Source organism: Chrysemys picta, chromosome 7 (genome assembly GCF_011386835.1).
Source record: "Chrysemys picta bellii isolate R12L10 chromosome 7, ASM1138683v2, whole genome shotgun sequence".
NCBI classification, from domain to species: domain Eukaryota; kingdom Metazoa; phylum Chordata; order Testudines; family Emydidae; genus Chrysemys; species Chrysemys picta.
Window position 1 is genome coordinate 106,566,674 of NC_088797.1, and position 20,853 is coordinate 106,587,526.

The window sequence follows — 20,853 nt, forward strand, 5'->3', positions numbered from 1 at the left end:
AGAAATTTTGAGAGGACGGCAGCAACTCAACCCACAACCAGCAGGTGCCAAAACCCACTGGCTTTTACTAAGCCTCTACTAAGTACATTTTGAAAAGGGATAAAATACTGTATTATCCTGAATGGCCATTTTCAGTATAATAAAAATACTGTGCGTTTTCATATTGCTATGCAAGGGTCTCAAAGAGCCATACATATATTAAGGTCCATGTCTAGCAGGGAAGTGATGTTCTCATGCTACATAGGGGAGAAATGAATCAAAGAGAAGTTAGGCAGTTTGCTCTGCATCACAGAGTATATATCCATGGCATATCCAACCACCGAATCCACGTCTCCTGACTCCTAGCTCTGTGCTTTAGCCCTAAGCCTCTCCTTCACCTCAGTAACAGTTGAAAAGTCCAGCCAGAGCTATTTGAGTTTCAGATGCTTTGCCTTTATCTTCATTTGTAAAGTAAGTCTTATTAAAGGTCTTCCAAGAGGATTCTGGTTATTGCCCTATCTACAGAAAGGACTAACTAGTTCTGAGATGTTAAGTCTTATAGGAAAGCTAGGTTAGCAGAACTGTCAAGTCAATTAAATAGAGCTGCAATTAAATATTGAACTGTATCAGAAGTGACTGAAAAACACTTGGTCTGACTCATGGGAACTCTGACCTTCTTCTCTGGAAGGCTAGTCATGCAAGATAATCTGGTTGGGGTCAACACATCAGACTTTTCTGACTAGTTTTGCATGTGTAACTCCCTCCTTTGAAATGCATTTGCCCCCTCTCTCCTCCTCAGTTGCTTCCTTTGGGACATGACTACTCTCTTTAGTCTCTTTAGTAGTAGGTCTCTTTAGGTCATGACTAGTCTTTTTAGTAATAGGTCAGCCAAGCATTTAATTGTACTTCAAGAACTCCAAGTGGGTGAGCACTGCACTAAAAAAAACAAAATAAACAAAAAACTAAGCATTTACCATATATGTTAACCAAAAATCAGCATTACTTAGGGCACAGGCTAGTGTAGAAGAGGAGACTTAGGAAGTTCTCACAAAATCTGTTGTGATTGCTAATGGGCATACTCACAACTTTTGAACTACCAGAACTATTAGATTCATATATATTTTAAATTGCTTACATGCTACATCAAAAATGCAGAGTAATTTCTCAGTGGTAGTAAAACCACCTCTAAACAATAGATATAAGCTGTTAAAGTCAGAGAGAAGCTACTTTACATACATTAATTTAAAGTGAAGGTGCATATGGCACAGATCTAAGCAGTTACTAAACACAAAAGGTATTTTTGCCCTATCCTTGCAGACGGCAACAAACTAGTTCAGCCTTCTTTGCAATTCCAAGGACAGTTATGCTTTCACATAAGAAGAATCAAGGTTACAGGTCTTCTGTTGAAGTGGTTGTCAACTCAACCCAGTTTCTTTAATTGCCAGTGCAGTCTAACAGTGCAGCCTGCAGCAGTTGCAGCACTACAGCTCTGTTTATTGATCCTTGTGATTCAGTGTTTTTGCTCACAGGCATAAGTCAGCACGTTTCACAGATCAGCACCATGGTTCATGATCAATCATTATTTCTCCCTCCTGATCCATTTTAATTGTGATATCAAAGATGGAGTAATCCTTACTTAGGTTAGAAGATATATTTAAAGCCAGGGCAAAATTATATTATAAAAGCAGCAAAACTCTGATATGCAGATCTAAAGGAAAATCTAAACCTAAGATCTGACCTGAAATTAAGCGGCCAGAGATGCTGAGCTTAGTTTAAGTTTTTACAGCAAGCAATTCAGTAAATACTTCACCTTTCACTTAGAAGCATTTGAAATCTGGAAGGCAACTTTCCAGGACAATGGAACTCTAGGAAAATTGTTAAGCATAGACTCAGACTCTTTGTTTTGACATTCAGGAGTGACCCAGTGTGCTGATGGATTCTGGAATATGTAAGTGTAGATCTGATTTGAACTTTAGCTTTTTTATTTTTAAAGCCCTTCTAGTATTCAACGGAATTGAAGATTAAAGACAAAACTGTGATACATCTTTTGAGAGACATAACAGGAACTGGATATGGTAAAGACCAATGTAGCTGTCTTGTCAAAATGCCTGCTACTATAGGCATTGTCCTACAGCAGTGTTTCCCAAACTTGGGATGCCGCTTGTGTAGGGAAAGCCCCTGGCAGGCCGGGCCAGTCTGTTTACCTGCCGCGTCCGCAGGTCTGGCCGATCGCAGCTCCCACTGGTCGTGGTTCACCGCTCCAGGCCAATGGGGGTTGCAGGAAGCGGCGGCCAGTACGTTCCCCAGCCCGCGCCACTTCCAGCAGCTCCCATTGGCCTGGAGCGGTGAACCGCGGCCAGTGGGAGCCGCGATCGGCCGGACCTGCGGACGCGGCAGGTAAACAAACCAGCGCAGCCAGCCAGGGGCTTTCCCTATACAAGTGGCGTCCCAAGTTTGGGAAACACTGCCCTATAGTATGTTTTCTAGAGCTTTGTCCAGTCTAGTTTTAAATATTCAAGGCCATGGAGCTTCCATGGCTTGCCATGGGAGACTACTACACAGCCCACGAGGTCTTGTTCTCAAATATTCCCTAGAAGAGCCTTGGAAATCTCTGAGTATCCTTTCATGAAGATGGACAGAAACACACACACTCGTGTCAGATAAGTGAGATTTGTGCCCCCTAAAGAAAAGAATCTAACCCCAAATTTGACAAATATCCTGGGAAACTCATGGATGCCCTATGCCTCAACACCAGCCGTAGCTCCCTGGCAGCAAATTTCCTAGTGCCTCTCCTCCCCCTGAAAGGGAGGCCCACAGAAAATATAATACAGTCCTAGGCAAGACTGTCTTTCCTGACTAATTTCCATGTGTCTGGAAGTAATTTCCTTGTGGCTAGAAAGGGGCAATGTGTGACTCTCCCTCTCTCACACCTCACTGCTCAGTCTTCAACCTCATCCACAGAACTGACCCCAGACCTCACAAGGAGGCCTTCGCAGCGGTTGTGTATAGTACTGCTGAGCCCCCTTTCCGTGCAGAGGGAGGAGGAAGAAATTCATAGGTGGGGAGGGTCTGCTTCATGCCTGGATCTAAGGACAACAATCTGATCCTTGATTAGGCTATTAAAGACGTCCCATCTTAATCCTCTCACTTCTACTACATCTAATACCTAAGCAAGTCAAAACACCCAAATAGCCTTTTGGTTTGGCAGACATTGATTTTTTTTCCATATGTTTTTGTGAATCAGAGACTCACATGACTCAATTTCATTAACTTCTTTGTTTTCTCAAGAGCTGTTTCCTTCTCAACTGCCAATTTTTCAGGAATGGATAATTCTGCATCTAACTGAAATTGCAACACCCACCTCTGGCTATACAAAGAAGCATTACCATACACAAATCAGGTAATATATCTAACTACCCAACTGGCATGCACAAATGGGCACTAATGCAAAATCCAGACACACAAATTTAATGAGTTTGAGCCTGGGAATCAGTGGCAGAGTGTCTTCATTAAGATGGGGACGAGGGAGAGTGTAAATGGAGCAGAGGGAATTAAAAAAAATTAGGAAGAAAGTATTAGCACATGAAGCTGGAGAGGCAGAGAATAACAGAAGGGAAGCAAAATGCAGATTCAGTGGAATGGGAACACACATCAGGTGTTTGGACAGCATACAGGCACTATTAGATGATCTTGTGGCAGGCCAACAGGAAAATGAGGTCATGCTGCAGACAGCTGGAACCTAATGGGCAAGGTTAGAGGCCTTGAAAAATTAAGATGTACAAAAAAGATAGGAGATTAGAGGTGGGGTTGACATTGAACTGCAGAGACAATGAAGATGAGTGAATAGAAAAGGAGGATGAGGAAGAGGAGATGGATGTTTACTCTCTAAAGAAAATTATTCTGATTTGATAGATAACTTTTTAATAGCCAAAATCCTTTGAAAAAAGAACAGGAGTACGTGTGGCACCTTAGAGACTAACAAATTTATTAGAGCATAAGCTTTCGTGTACTACAGCCCACTTCTTCGGATGCATATCTCTATGGTGCCACAAGTACTCCTGTTCTTTTTGCGGATACAGACTAACACGGCTGCTACTCTAAAATCCTTTGAGACTTTCCTACCCTAACACTGGATGAATGTGGGGAAATTTTGGGAATGACATAACCTGCATTGTCCAATCCCAACTCTATAAGATGGAGCCAGGCCAGGACCAGACACCTTTCACTTTGAGAAAGTTCAGATTCTGCTTTACTAATAACTCGTTCAGGTCTGCTCCAAGCCCCCAGAAATAAACAGATCTGGTATCCAGGATCCATATTCTGATCCCTGTCTTGTACTTCAGGACTGTCTCTGCTCCTCACCTTAAAAGAGAGGGGATAGCCACATCTTATATATTTTAGAAGTCATTGGGTTTGACAACTTCTGGATGACTGAGCTGTTCTGTTCCCCCCACTCCCTCTTTCTGTGTGGAATGAGCTACAGGGCTCAATTCACTCTCTATCTCCCGAAGTTTTCTGCTCTCTTTCTCCCACGTTGGAGGGGACAATTTATATGCCTTTCTTCCTCATTTCCCCCGACCATACAATCCTGTTCACCTCCCCAATCTGTGACTATTGTTATATCTGTCTGTCTCCTGCATGTTATTTGTCCGTCCTTCCTCCCATTTGTGCCCCCTGTCTTCCTTTACTTTGCCTATCTCATATTTGTCCCCCGTTTCCTTTTCTAAGTCTCCCTTTCTTTGTGTTCTCTCTGTTTTGGCCCCCTGGTGTGTGCCTTTGCCCTTTCTGTGTCTCCTTCCTTCCTTCCCTTCACTACAGCATACGGAAAAGGGAGATGATGCTTTCATGGCCCTGAGCAGCAGTGCGGTTAAGGCTGAGAGCTGAATGCTCCTCTGGTACCTGCTTGAGCCTTTGCTAGTTGATGTCTAAGTGCCCAGAGCAGCTGAGGTGGCAGGAACACTGATGCAGGATGCTTTGCTTCAATCTGCAAAGCACCCTCTAGTGGCAGGGAAATGTACTTACTTGCTGTGACAGCTGCCTGGAATTGGACTGGGACTGAAGAGATTCAGGAGTGTATTTGAAAACTCTGGGCAGTCCAGGCCAAAATGAAACAGCTGGCAAGAATGTTCTATAATTGCATGGACGCTGGTGTGTTTTGTTTTAATGAAGGCTAGCCTCTCAGCACTTGCCTGTGGAAAGGCAAGTTTGTAAAAACACAAACAAGCACAACCCCTACCTCCACATACACAAATATCCATGACTCAATCTATCAAAAGCATTTGAATAATAAATAACTAGGAGTAAATAGCGATCTACTTAGAGAATGTCTGGAAGCAGAAAGAGGTTGAATTAATTAAGAAAATTATTTGCTGTGACTTATTCATGCAGCAATACATGCTCTATGGGAATTCCTATGCAGTAATACTGGAAAAGGAGGTCCAGAGAACATAATGCGATGCATCATGAAGGAGGACTATTCCTGTGTGATGGTGGGAAGATTATTTGGGCATAGCTGAAAAAATTTGGAGTAACAGCTATTAAAGAAGCAAAAATTCCTAATGGCTATTTAGGAACATAACTGATTTTATTAAGAGGAAGAGATTAATTTAATGAAACTGCACAAGCAGGCTAGAGAGGGAAATTTCTAGTTTCTTCTGGTTCCATAAAAGCTCCATCTACTAAAACTACTGTATTGTCTGTTAACGCAATATATCATCAGAAGAAACTCATCATGGATCATCAAACCCTGTAGACTTGATACTATTGCCTAGCTGCTGGTGGAAGCTGTGGTTCTAGCTTTATGCAAATTACAGTTTTTATGGGTGTTACATAGATGGTATCTCCTGGGGCATATATAAATGATTAAATATAAGAGTGATCCTGAGTCCACGTTTGGAGGGACACGAATCTTCCACAGTTAATTTGGGACAACATGAATCAAAAATGTTACTGTCTGAAAGGCATCCATTGCAAATACACTTCAACTTCTCAGGTAAATTTCCTGTTATAATAATCTCTGTGACCTAACTACAGTACTTTAATTGTCAACAAATCCTGTTATAATTAAGCTCCTTATAACAATAGTCAGTACTCAGAATGTTGGGCCCCGGAGGATACTGGTGTAACAGAGTGCAACATATCTTCTTCTTCTTCGAGTGATTGCTCCTGTGTATTCCACAGTAGGTGTGCGTGCTCGCCACGTGCACCGGTGCCGGAAGTTTTTCCCTTAGCAGTACCCGTACTGGGGGAGCACCGCTGCGACCCCTGGAGTGGCGCCTGTATATAGCGCTATAAGGGGAGCTACGGGCTCCCCCACCCTCAGTTCCTTCTTGCCACCAGTGAAGGTAGTCAGAACTTTTGTGCTCCAGCTCTGCTGCAGCCCTTCTTCTCGTCCTTAGTGGTACCATTGTAGATTGTTCTTCAGTGGACAGAGCGGGCTCGGGGCATGCCCCGTGCCTCAGGCTTCAAGTCACGCGACTCCCGTCGCCATTCTATGCCCAGGAGCAACCCTCACGCTGAGTGCCTTCGCTGCCTGGGTGAGACTCACATCAGCGACCGTTGCAAGATCTGCAGGTCATTCAAGCCAGGAATCAAGATGGAGAGAGACTTCAGACTTCGAGCTCTCCTGATGGAGTCGGCGCTGACTCCGATGCCGGTGCGCAGATCGGACTCGGCACCGGCCGCCATGTTGTCAGTACGTAGCGAGGCCCCTTCAACCAGTTGGGCTCTCCCGACAAAAAGCAAGGGAAGAGCTCGGCCGCGCAACGCCACCACGATAAGGACAAGGGGGAGGCTGGTCCCGTGGTGGGCAGTTCTCGATCCCACCCAGGCTTTGACTTGTGTGGAGCGGAGCAGCCCAGTACCGTCAACCCAGGCATCCCCACAGGTACAGATGCCATCAACGCCGGAGGCGGTGCAGGCTGCGAAGGACATTATGTCCCTGCCTGTTCCGAGCTCACAATCAGGTACGGGCCCTATGTCGCGGGGCAAGCCCCCTTTGGGTGCCCACCAGACCTCTCCGAGCAGCTGTAGTTCCCGCTCTGAAGATCGCTCCCCGCACTGCTCTTCGGACAGATCCCGGCCACCCTCGATGCCGGCCAGACTGTCCGGGCCGCCGTGGGGACGGGAGTCATGGGGACCCTCCACGCCACCTTCCAGTGAGTGAAGGCACCGAGAAAGGCACCAGGCACGCTCACCAGCTAGACATGGGTACCGGAGCCGCTCTCGACGGGACAGACGTCGCCGCTCCCATTCCAGCTCCCACTTGTCTCGGCGACACGCCAGAGGCTCCCCTCGGGGTACCTCAGCATCAGGGCACCAAGCGTTGCGTCGCCATCACGCGTACTGAAGCAGTTTGTTGCGTGGATACCATTCATCGTCGTCGAGATACCGGTCCCGAGGGAGATGACGCCACAGACGCTGCTTCTACTGCTCCCGCGGCACCAAGCGTTCTTTGGTAACCTCGGCCTTGGCACACATCCACCCACCCTCAGCAAGCGCAGCTCCGCCGGGGCACATATTGCCATCCTGTGCTCAGCCAAACCAATGGCAAGGGACTCTGTGGCAAGGACAGTGGTGCCAGTGGGAACCTTGGCCATCGGTGCCAGCCCAAGCGGAGGCCCGTTGGGTCGCCGGAGCGTCCCGGGCTCCATTGGTCTCCTCTGGCCGCCCACAGGACAAGTCAGCGGGTCACGAGTCGGCGGACCCACATCAGGACTCTGACCTCGGTCTCGACGCCCCAGCACCGACCTAGGCACCCGGCTCCGTACGGGCCCTCTCTCCGGTACCAGACGACACCACAGCGGTGCCTCCACCATCGGTCCCACAGGAGGACTTCAAGGTGCACCAGGATCTGCTAAAGCGGGTGGCTTCCAACCTCCAGCTGCAGGCCGAGGAGATGGAGGGTCCGTCTGATTCCCTCTTTAACGTCCTGTCTCCCTCGGCACCGGGCTGCATGTCCCTGCCTCTGCACCAGAGTATTGCCAACATTTCAAACTCCTTGTGGCAAACTCCCGCCTCCTTGGCCCCTATCTTGAAAAAGGCCGAGAGGAAATACTTTGTGCCAGCAAAGGACCATGAATAATTGTATTCACACCCGGCACCCAACTCGCTCGTTGTGGAATCGGTAAACCACAGAGAGCGTCAGGGCCAGCCCATGCGCACCCCGAAAAACAAAGACGCCAGGAGACTGTACTCCTTTGGCCGAAAATTTTATTTGTCGGCTAGCTTCCAGCTTCGTGTAGCCAACCACCAGGCCCTACTGAACAGGTACGACTTCAACCTGTGGGAGTCCCTGCCTAAATTTGAGCCCCTCTTCCCGGATCGGGACAGGAAGGACTTCAAGGCACTGGTGGAAGAGGGGTTGGCGGCGGCAAAAGCGGCTCTGCAAGCGGCGTCCAATGCAGCGGACACGGTGGCCCGCTCGATGGCTTCCGCAATCACCATGCGCAGGGTGTAGTGGCTCTTGTTGTCCGGTCTGTCGACGGAAGCGCAATCACTGATGCAGGACCTCCCGTTCGATGGCAAGGTACTCTTTGCGGACCAGACGGACATCAGGCTGCATGGGATGAAAGATTCCCGCACCACCTTGCAGACCTTGGGCCTCTATGTCCCTCCAGCTAAGGATAAGGCCAAATCGCTTCCGATGACTCAGCCTGCGAGGAGCAGATATGAGCCCCCTTACAAAAGGCCCAGAGACCAGAAGCGTTGGTCTCAGAGGCAGTCCCGCTCTGCCCCGCAGCCTGGTCCCTCTAAGGGCAAGAGACAGGGGAAGAGGTGGTTTTGACTATCTGCAGGGGGGCACTGGGCCTGTTGCCAGGGAGACCCCCCGATTAATAAAGTTTGTGTTCTGCAACCGATTGTTTGCCTTCCTCAGGGCGTGTTCCCGCATAACTTCGGACCAATGGGTCCTCAGTACCATCGCCAAGGGTTACATGATGCAGTTCACCTCTTCCCCGCCAAATCACCCGCCATCCACGATGGCCCTGGGAGATCCGGAACGTGTCCGCATCCTGCGCCAGGATGTGGACCGGTTGCTCCACCTAGGGGTGGTGGAAAGGGTACCGGCTCAGTTCCAGGGCAAAGGGTTCTACTCCCGATACTTCCTGATCCCAAAGACGAAAGGGGGTCTCAGGCCTATTCTGGACTTGCGCGACCTGAACAGGTTCCTAACCTGTTCCAAGTTCTGTATGGTGTCCCTGGCCTCTATTACCCCCTCCCTGCACCTGGGGGACTGGTTCGCGGCCCTGGATCTCCAAGACGCGTACTTTCATGTCCATATTTTCGAGGGGCACAGACGCTTCCTCCATCTGTGGATGGACCACTACCAATTCACGGTCCTCCCTTTTGGCCTATCCATGGCTCCCAGGGTTTTCACGAAATATATGTCTGTGGTGCCGGCCTACCTCAGGCGGGAGGGCGTACAAATCTTTCCTTACCTGGATGACTGGCTCCTCAAGGGGGAGTCCCGTTTCGAGGTGGAGTCCCATGTAGGGCTGCTCCTCTCGAGATGTGCGGATCTAGGTCTGGTCGTGAATGAGACCAAATCGACATTAGTGCTCGTTCAGTGCATAGAGTTCATTGGGGCCCTGCTGGACTCCAAGGCCACAGCCTCTCCCCCTGGACAGGTTCAAGACCCCAAGGGATCTCATCACCTCGGTCACGGCCTTCCCGGTGACCATGGCAAGGGCGTGTCTTCGGATTCTGGGACACATGGAGGCGTGTACTTACATGGTCTGTCATGCCAGGCTCCGTATGAGGCCCCTCCAGATATGGCTGGCCTCCCAGTTCTCCCAAGCTCAGGATGGTCTGGACAAGGTTCTCATGGTCCCGTCCCCGATACTGGCATCCCTCCTATGGTGGTCCTGCCCTTCAGGGAGACCAACCCGTCCATAGACCTGATGTCCGATGCTTCGGACCTCAGCTGGGGAGCCCACATTGGGGACGTGCAAACCCAGGGAACTTGGTTGGCCCTGGACTTGCCCCTTCACATAAATGTCAAGGAGATCAGGGCAGTTCGGTTGGCGCGCGTGGCTTTCCTCATGCACCTCTGTGGCAAGGTGGTCAGAGTCCTCACGGACAACACCGCCGCCATGTATTATATCAACAGGCAAGGCAGGACTCGCTCCCTAGTCCTCTGCTGGGAAGTCCTGAACCTATGGGAGTTCTGTATAGCCCACAATATCTCCCTGCCGGCGGCTCACCTCCCAGGCATGCGCAATACGCGAGCGGACCGCCTCAGCAGGATCTTCTCCCCCCAGTACGAGTGGTCACTCCACTCAGAGGTCACGCATCGGCTCTTCCGAGAGTTGGGAGCTCCCCAGATCGACCAGTTTGCAACCCGTCAGAACCGGCGTTACCCCCGGTTCTGCTCCAGGGGAGGGGTGGGGGAAGGCGTGATCTCCGACGCGTTCCTCCTGAGCTGGTCAGACCAGCTTCTCTATGCCTTTCCCCCATTCCCCCTCATCACCAAGGTCCTTCAGAAGGTGAAAGCGGACGAGGCGAGAGTCATTCTCATAGCCCCGGCGTGGGCCTGCCAGCACTGGTATGGGCCCCTCCACTCCGCCTGGACCTCCTCTCCCAGGACGGGGGGCGCCTCCTCCACCCCAATCTGGCAGCGCTTCACCTGACAGCGTGGCTGCTCCGTGGCTGAATGAGGAGGAGAATCAGTGATCAGAGCAGGTAAGGTGAGTCCTCCTGGAAAGCAGGAAACTGTCCACGCGTTGGACATACGTGGCAAAATGGTCCAGGTTCACCAGGTGGGCGAGTGAGTGGGGAGTGTCCCCCTCCGCCGCACCTCTCCAGTTTATCCTGGACTACCTCTTATCCCTCAGGGCCCAGGGACTGGCACCTGCCTCAGTCAGGGTGCACCTGGCAGCCATATCGGCCTTTCACCCGCCAGTGCAAGGCCACTCAGTCTTCTTCCACTCGATGACCTCCCATTTCCTGAAGGGCCTTGACCGTTCGTTTCCGTATGCTAGGCCCTCCGTGCCGCAATGGGACCTCAACCTGGTCTTGTCCCATCTCACGGGACCCCCCTTTGAACCACTGGCCACATGTTCCTGGTCGCACCTCTCGTGGAAGGTGGCCTTCCCAGTGGCGATCATGTTGGCCCAACGTGTTTTGGAGCTCAGGGCCTTAACCTCAGAACCTCCCTATATCGTTTTCCATAAGGATAAAGTCCAGCTCTGCCCACATCTCATGTTCCTCCCGAAGGTGGTCTCCCCCTTCCTTATGGAGCAGAGCATCTTCCTCCCAGTGCTCTGTCCTAAGCCCCACTCCTCTAATGAGGAACGCCGCCTCCACACACTCGATGTGCATAGGGCGTTGGCTTTTTATCTGGATCGGACTAAGCCGTTCCGGAAATCCTCCCAACTCTTTATTGCCTTGGCCAAATGGGCTAAGGGGCAACCCATCTCCACCCAGCGGCTTTCCCGCTGGATCACCTCGTGCATACACACATGTTATGATTTGGCGGGGATTCCCCCGCCACCGATTGTCAGGGCACACTCTACGAGGGCTCATGCCTCATCAGCTGCCTACATCGCCCATGTCCCCATCCAGGACATTTGTAGGGCGGCCACGTGGGCCTCAGTTCACACTTTTACTTCGCATTACACAATCATCTCCCAGTCTAGGGATGACGCCAGGTTCGGCAGGGCGGTACTTCGTCTCGAACCATCAGGAACTCCTACCCACCTCCAACATATATTGCTTGGAGTCACCTACTGTGGAATACACAGGAGCAATCACTCGAAGAAGAAAGGACAGTTACCTGTTCTGTAACTGGCGTTCTTTGAGATGTGTTGCTCCTATCTATTCCACACCCCGCCCTCCTTCCCCTCTGTCGGAGTTGTCTGGCAAGAAGGAACCGAGGGTGGGGGGAGCCCGTAGCTCCCCTTGTAGCGTGATATACAGGCGCCACTCCAAGGGTCACAGCGGTGCTCCCCCAGTACGGGTACTGCTAAGGGAAAAACTTTCGGCACCAGTGCACGTGGTGAGCACGCACACCTACTGTGGAATACACATAAGCAACACATCTCGAAGAACGCCAGTTACGGAACAGGTAACTGTCCTTTCCTGTTAAAAGTCAACAGCAATTTATGATCAGGTCAGAAGGAATTCATGATTTAAAAATCTCTGGTGGTACTTGAATAGCAGAAAAAGAAACAAATATGGAAGTCTGATGCTTCAAATGGAATGTTAGCAGTTGTACTGGTTGCGTAGTTTTGTATCCCCAACCACACACTATAGTTGACCTTTACACATTTCCTGGCACATAGACAGTGATGTATTAAAGACTCTGTTGGAATTGCAAGCTGTCACTTCAACAGTGTGTGTTTGCGGGAGGAGAGAAGGGAAGGTCCTGGTCCTGCTTGCAGGCTAGGAGACTCTGTAATGAATTGTGTGATCAGCAGTTAGTCTGGACTCTGGAAAGAATCAGCCTAAAGATGCCTTAGGGAGCAGCCTGCTTTGTCTCTTTCTGTTTTTGATTACTGTGTATTATTGTTTTGGAATCTAAGAATAAAGTAGAGTTTCTCTGTAACCTTCCAGCACGATTTTTATTTAACTTTTCTCTATATACGCTGTGGACATAACATGGACCCCCACATAAGAATCTACAAATATAATTATTTGATTAAAAATTAACTCCTGAAGGGCCTTGTCATACAAATTCTCACATCAGAGTTCAATGCTTCCAATGGAATTACTTCTGGTAGAAAGCTCATGCTCAGTAATAAGTGTTTTTAGGATCAGGCATAAAGATAAGTGCCTTCTTTATAAATGCAATAAGATGTTTTATTTTACTAATATGATCTAAAAAGATTCTCGTTTGCTTGTTGCTGGAGTTACTTTGTGTTTTTCTCAGCCAGTATGAGTAGATAGGTGACTTTTGGATATTACCTCTTTGTACTCCCCCTCCCCTCCCCCCCATCACAGGCATATATCCTTGAAATAATTTAGTGAAGTTACCTACCCTGTGCCAAGAACGTAGAAAGCATAGTCAAAATTTTGTTTCACATAATAAATAATCAGATCTGTTGTTATGCAGAGTTGTTGGAAAATTTTGGTGGTGAGAGCTAATTGGTTTTTATCAATACACACTGCATCCACAATAATACTTAACTTTCCGTGTCTCCTCTAGGTACTTCTGGCCTCCATCAGAGAGTATTTGAGCACTTCCCAAAGTTGTTAAAAATAGAAGGACAAATAGCCATCTCTCCCATCTTTCCAGCCTGTGGGTGAAGCAGCCTGATTAGTTTGCAGTTTTTGTGTGTGGGTGTGTTGTCGGTCTGTCATGTGTGAGATTGACAAATTTATTGGGGGAAAGCTAAGTCAAAGAGATGGGGTTTGCATTAAATTATTAATGTGATGAGGTCATTGGTCATTCTTATCTGTTCTGGTACTGAGTTCCGTTGTCATAGTGCGGTTCCTGTCAGCGTTCTGTCTCCTGTGCTCATAAGCCTCTCTGTATTCTGTATAACTCTTATAAAGAAAAAGGCAGCACAAGTTAGCTGGTAAGATAAAACGCTCCTTTAAAGATGTGGTTCATGTTTATTGCATAATGATGAGAAAAAAGTACAGTAATTAATATTAACAATTGAAAGAAGATTATAGCAAAAATCCCCTATTACCAGTTTCTCTAATCCACCTATAATAGTACCAAGCTGTCACTGAAGCACTTAAACCTTAAAAAGCTTTAGTAAGAACCAGAAGGCAATTGTCTGCTCCAGTATCTCAGAGGAGTGAATGTGGACATAATCCAACTACTGTCTCTTACTCTTTCCTTCTAATATTTCTTCCGTCCCTTGGACAATCTGATAATTTTGGCTTCCAAAACATGATAGTTTGGCTATCTACTAAGGCTCATGAAATCCACTGTATAGGTTTTGTGGGAGCTCTTATAAGGAGACAGCTGAGTGTAAGATCCTTCTCTTGTACCATTGAGCCCAATGGGAGTTTTGCTCCAATGGGAACAGAATCAGGCACAAATTAAGCAGCTGTGTATTTTTGGGGGGCAAAAAGCATATTCTCTTTTTTGTTTTTAGTTATAGATGTGTATTAGATATACATGTATATCTATCAATATACAAATGCATGCATGAATATAATATACTGGGGGTAGATCATCAATGAGTCTATGCCAATTTACATCAGCAGATGATTTGCACCATCTATATTAGAGCATATTTTCAATATTCTAAAATGGTGATAAGTAACAATAGTTTGGTTGTATTTTTATGTAATTCCTCTGCAGTTTGTCTTCAAAAAAAAATTGAATGATGTAGATCTGATTCCCACTAGTTTGCATTACTTTTTCTGAATATCGGAGATGGTGAAGCTCTAGTAAACTAATTAATTTTATTCAGTTTTGACAAACTGCTTAAATCAGCTTAGAAATGCCACAGCTGAATAAACCCATCTAAAAGTTTATGATTGCTTCCTTTTGAAGGACCTGGTCACATGCCAACAGCAACTGAAACCGCACACTGAAAAGAACCACTTAATTAAATAACTGTTATAAAAGCAGGCAATGGTAAAATGTGTAACATTCCCGATGATATTTTTAAAAATGATAAAATGAAGGGGTTTTTCACTTATATATTTTAAGGAGCATGGTTGTGATTAAATAGTTAAGGTTGTAAAACAGATTCTATTCTAGCCCAGACTTGAGCACACCTTTAACTTTTGCAAAAATATCTGTTCATCCTTAATATTTACATACTCTAGGTCCTAATTTTGCAAACAGTTAGGGATTGCACATATGTGTAAACTTAATCGTATTTATCTGTTTGCAAGATTAGGGCCTTAGTCATGTTCCAATAGAAATTTGTTGGGAGTGGGAAATTTCAGGTTAGTTAAGAAGGATGTTTTCAGATTGCTTGTGTTTAGAAAAACTGAAGGGGCTCAATTCTCCTCTCGCTTTCTTTGGTGTAAATCAAGAGTAACACCATTGAACAGTGGGACAAAAGTAATGTAAGAGGGGAATCAGGCCTGAAGTTTTTAACTTTTTGATGACTGGTCTAGGGTGTGTGTGTGTGTGTGTGTGTGTGTGTCCCAGCACAACTCATGAAGAGATTGGTCAAAAGACTTCAAACATATTTTACACTTTTATTCTCAAAGTAAACCAGTGCCTATGTCTAATTTTACTTTTTTTTTTGGAGTTCCTTTTTCATTTATTGCTTTCTTAATTTTCCACCAATATTTTAAATTCTAGTCAGTGTTTGTGTAGAGCATTAATTCTGTGTTTATTCCTGCTGAATTTGCAAGGCCCACAAGTGCAATCTGTGGGCTTTATGATCTCTGTGCTGACTACTGTAGAGTTTAATGACTGTGGACAAAAATGCAGCCATTAGAAGGTACAGAACTCCTAAATTCTGTATTCAGCACTATGATGTTATTAATCTCCAGTGCAGTGCAACAAAGCTTATAAAGTATCAGAGGGGTAGCTGTGTTAGTCTGAATCTGTAAAAAGCAACAGAGGGTCCTGTGGCACCTTTAAGACTAACAGAAGTATTGGGAGCATAAGCTTTCGTGGGTAAGAACCCCACTTCTTCAGATGCAAGTAATGGAAATTTCCAGAGGCAGGTATAAATCAGTAATATAACCACCAATCTTCTAAGCTTAAGTCTGACCACTCCTGAGCCGTGTGTTAATATTTCATAGTATAAACATATACATCCACCTTTGTACACAATTTTCTGACCTGTGCTCTGTATAGTTCAGCCACACCCAAGGAACTTCTTCTAACTTTCCTACATCCTCCTTAAGTCTGCCTCGCTATGCTTAACCACATATCCTCATCTACCATAAACCACCTCTATCCCACAGAAAAAAATGTGCTTGTTACTGCGCCTACTACTTAGTGACTAGAGACCCTTCCACTCCTTATTCTCCTATTATGGGCAGCGGCTCACATCTTACACTTGCACACTGTCACTGCTACCACTTATCATCCCACTTTGAGATGAGTGCCTAGTGTACCCCATTCACACTCCCCATTATTGTTCAGGCAAGAAATTCACTTCTATCACATCTAATTTTCTTACATGGGACAAAATTTTGCTCTTGATTACACCTACTCAGGGCTGGCACCAGGCACCCAAGCACATGCTTGGGGCGGCACCTGGTAAGGGGCAGCGGGGGGAGCGCAGTGCAGCATTCCGCGGGGGGGGGCGCTAGGGAGGGGGGCGGGCTCCGGTTGCGCGGGGCTCGGCGAGGGGGCGGCGCGGGCGCGGCGCTGGAGGGGGGTTCCGGCGGCGCGGCGCTCGGGGGGGGGGTTCCGGCGCGCGGCGCTCGGTGGGGGTGCGGCGTAGGTGCGGTGCTGGAGGGGGGTTCCGGCGGCACTCGGCAGGGGGCGGGCTCCGGTGGCGCGGTCGGGGGGCGGTTCCGGCGGCGCTCGGCGCAGGGGGGGGCGGGCTCCAGCCCTCGGCGTGGGGGTGGTGCGGCACTCGGCGGGGGGGTTTGGGGGCGGCGCTTTTTTTGCAGCTTGGGGCAGCAAAAAAGCTAGAGCCGGCCCTGCACCTACTGAAATTATAATATGTACTGGGTGATTGGGCTGCTTGATCTAACCTCTAATTTCTTTGACTTTGAAAAATATATAGAGACATTCTCCACCCACGCCCTATGCAGACATCTAAATTAGCCATATAGGAGTGGGAATAGCATTTGCATTATCATCTAAATCACGGTTTTGTTTTCCTAAATCTTAGCACATAATCTTGTCAGCCAACCTAATTGACCTGTTTTAGGTTTTAATTTACCTCAGACCTCTCATTCATTTGAACTCCCTGGGAAGCTACATCCTGCCTAGCATCATTTGCAATATCAGACAAATCTTTATCTCCTAGTTGCATTCCCCCCTTTGAATTATTTGAAGAGATCAGTGATTTTTCAGCTGACCAGGCAAAAGGGATATACATTTTTAGTGAAGGTTAGTTTTCATTGTATCAGGGTAATAATGTAATTACTAGAGTTGGGAAATAGGATCATGGCCAAAGGGAACTATGAAACTTCATACAGTGAATGATGGAGTTACTCCTTGTAGGCAATTGTTCTTGGTCATATAGGTTGTCATGCCTGTACATTTCACTTTAACATAAAGTACAGTATCAGCAGGGGTGAAAGTAACTTAAAGGACTTACCAGTATGCCGGAGTCCTGAGCAGGGGTCGTGGCCTCAACTGGAAGAGGCGTGGCCTCAACCAGAAGAGGCGGGGCCTTTAAATACCCGGGCCTTTTAAATCGCTGATGGAGCCCTGCTGTTGCTACCCTGCGGCTCTGACAGCGGAGCCCTGCTGGCACTATCCCAGGGCTCTGGCAGCCGGGCTCAGGCAGCGATTTAAAGGACCGGGGCTCTGGCCACTGCAGGGGGCCCTGGGCCCTTTAAATTGCCAGCCTGGGGAAGCTGATCCGATCCAGCATGGCATACTGGCTCTTGCCGGTACGCCATACCGGACTGGACTGGCTTACTTTCACCTCTGAGTATCAGCAAATGACAAAGCAATCTAAGTATTCACCAAAGAGATGCATAGTATTTTACAAGGCAAGCAAAGACAGGATGAAATACTGGTCCCATTAAAGTCTGTGGGAATTTTGCCATCGGCATCAATGTGGCCAAGATTTCTTCCAGAGCCTTGAAGAGTTTACAATCCAAACAGACTGGGGGAAATGCAACAGAGAAAGATAAATGGAACAGTGGTTCTCGACCTGCGGCCCGTTGGCCGCTTGCAGCCCAATCAGCATAGAGCTGCAGCCCATGTGACATCCTCCAGGCCATACAGGTAGTATTGGATGCAGCCCACAATGGTAAACCAGTTGAGAACCACAAAGTAACGTTATGGGGTTGCTCAGGCACATCACATTAGCTTACTGGTTTTTTTTTCAGTTTTAAATGTATTAGAAGCTCTAACGATTAACTAAGAACAGGAAGAACTGAAAATACTAAGGTAATGTTATTTAGTTATCAAAGACAATTGAAAATTTTAAAAGGCAACTATGGTACTTTCCTCTTGCTCTGTCTTGCTTGCTGTCATATAGTTATTTTTTCAGAAGTAATGGCAGACTTTCACAGGCTGAGGAGTTGTGTGTTAGTGTGTGTATGTATATCTGTTTCTGAATGAATGAACTAGATTTATTGATCAGTGCTGTGGAGAGGCCAGTTTCCTTAGAATCAACTGGGACATTTTACAAACATTTTAAGACCTGATCTCAAATTCACCAGTTTAATTCCATTGATGTCAGTTACTCTTGACTTATATTGATATGTGAGAACTGAATCTAGCCCTAAAAACATGGCATCACATTTCAGTGATCTACTCTATTAGCACACATTCATTTTCTGAGTTCCAATTTCTAAAATGTAACTAGAGATGACTACCTTGTGATCTGGGTGCTTAGTCTATAAACTAAATCACATTAATTCAAAAAGATGGTCCATAAACAGTAGCCTTATCAAAAAGATAGGGATGGTCGGGTAGGGGAAGATAGGCTTTTCACCATTCCTAGAAGGCATGCTTTGAAGACCAGGGGCCTAGCAGTGAGTTCCAAACCTGAGGGTCTCTCACAGAAGATGTCCTGTTGTCTCATTCTTGACTGTGGCGCTACGTCATGGGGAATGTCTTTCTCTCTCTCTCTCACTCATTGTTTACCCTGCAATATACAGTAGATGTATAGGTTACACAGCATTTCAGCAGGGACATCCAAAATAGCCAACTCTGCTTTAAAGTGGAATTACACCAAAGGTGTATTTGAGTATGGATTTTAAATGGAAAAACTGCATGTTTCAGCATCAAATTATACACTATCCTTGTTACGCAGTGACAAGGAGATGACCTAGTACTCCGGAGCTAATTGGTTTTATTGAACAGTGTAAGAACATTACCAAAAGACAGCTTGCTAATGCTGCTACTTGTGGTTCTCTGAAGTTCCTGGGACAGATTATTATTATTCTTTGTATTGCGGAAGCTTTGTTGTGCTAGGTACTGTACAAACACATAATAAGATGGTGCCTGCCCCAAAGAATTTACAATCTAAGTAAATGCTGAGACAACAGGTGACTACAACCATATGACAAGGAGAGAACAAGGTAGCAATGAGACTATGATGATTAGTGTTTAACACTGTGCAGGAGTTCAGACTAGATGATCACGATTGTCCCTTTTGAGCTTAAAGTCTATGCGTGGGATAAGCAACAGTCACAGGATACTAGTTGCCTAACCATTGTCAAATGTTTTTTAGGAGTCATGGCAGAGGTGAGTTTTAAGGAAGGATTTGAAAGAAGAAAATTAGGTGGCTTTGCCTAATGCTCCATGCAGCCATAATGGCTGGCCTGGGAGGGTCAACAAGGCCAACAACAAAGATGCTTGTTGGAAAATATGGCAGTGAAGGCTGGCACTGTTGGCAGACTGGATGGAGGAATAAACACTTCAGTAGCATATGAGAGATGATAGAAAAGGTGGAAATAGGCCATGAAGGGCCTTTAAATGAAGACCAGTAGTTTGTTTGATGCTGCAGAAAAGGGGGAGCCAATGGAGAAGTGATGTGGATGAAGTGAGGAGCTAGAAAAACAATCATTGTAGCAGCAAGGATATAAATGGGGCAGGAAGAGATTTCTCAAGGTCAGAGAGGAGGAGGTTGCGGTAGCCAAGACACAAGATGATGAGGGCCTGGTGAGCAATTTAGCTGTGTAGATGTAGAGGAAAGATCAGATCTATCTTAGAGGAGATGTGCAGGGAGAAGTAGCAAGATAAAGACATGGACTAAATTCTATGAAGCTACACCAAATTATGCCAATTTGATTATATGGCCCCTCTCTACACAAACTCTGCTCTTGGTGCTACTGTGAAGCAATATATTAGACAGGCTCATTTATTGAAGAGATTGTATATTTATATCCATTCCCATAATTTTCATTTGCATGTTTAAAATTTTTTAATGGTAACGTTCCTTGGTTGACATGTTTCCACTGTAATGCAAACTAGAAAATTTATGTTGAGGGTAAACAAATATTGTTCGTTAATAAACACAGGGATGCTGCAAAGATCAACCTGTGTCCCATGTCCAGAGGTTGTGGTATTTATGCTAGGTGTACAGTGCTGTCAGCTACCGTATATATATTTTATTTAAGTGCTATGAGCACAATTAAAAACAAATATTTACTAGGCAATGAAATAGCTCACGTTAAATTGTAAGGGCTTCAGGAGAGAACTAATTTAATAAATACAGGCCATTTCAAGTGCATTGTCAGTTTAGACAATAAATATTGACTCCATGTATTTTTCTGTTTATTATGGGAACTAAAATGAGGCAAAAAGCAAATGCTTCTCCTTTGTACAAATTGCTCTTGAACACAATCATTAAGCAACAGGCGTGTCTGTTTATACAAAATAGTTATTCTTTTTAGCTTGATCTCTATTCTATATTACCAGGAATCCTGGTAATATAGAAAACGATTCATAAATACCCTTTTCTGCTAAATTAAGGTGAAGAATTTACAGAGTGCATCTATTTTTAATTCCTCAAAATTAGGAAGGATACAATTCTTTGTAAGTTTTAAATACCCTTTGCACCAGGGCCCTGCCTGAATAAAGAGATTCCCTATTAACATAATTTATTGTAACTTTGATATGAACCTTCCAGGGTGATTTTGAGTCTTTTTAGGTCCCAGTCCTGCAATTGAAACAATGAGACTTTCCATGACCATAGGGATCTGTATTAGTGAATCTGGTTATAAACCTTTAATATCAAATGCTGTGTTATAACAATGACATTCATGCTGCAATATACTTAAGGTTATATCATTTTTTCCAGTGAAACCTTTCTGTCAGCCAAGATGATTAGTAATTGTATTAAGATAGCATCTAGGAACCTCAAA

The 20,853-nt window shown here is 46.3% G+C and overlaps 1 protein-coding gene across 8 annotated transcripts in view; it reads left to right on the forward strand.

The window, feature by feature from the left end:
* C7H10orf90 (chromosome 7 C10orf90 homolog) overlaps positions 1-20,853 on the forward strand; it is a 182,007-nt gene that overhangs the window by 50,992 nt on the left and 110,162 nt on the right. For 2 of the 8 annotated variants that reach the window (XM_065552242.1, XM_065552244.1), the window contains 2 exons: positions 3,268-3,379; positions 13,124-13,220. The exons of 3 other annotated variants lie outside the window; for them this stretch is intronic. The gene's annotated coding sequence lies outside the window, so the exon portion shown is untranslated. The remainder of the gene's footprint in view (positions 1-3,267; positions 3,380-13,123; positions 13,221-20,853) is intronic. 3 more of the 8 variants (XM_065552245.1, XM_065552246.1, XM_065552243.1) reach the window with 2 other exon arrangements.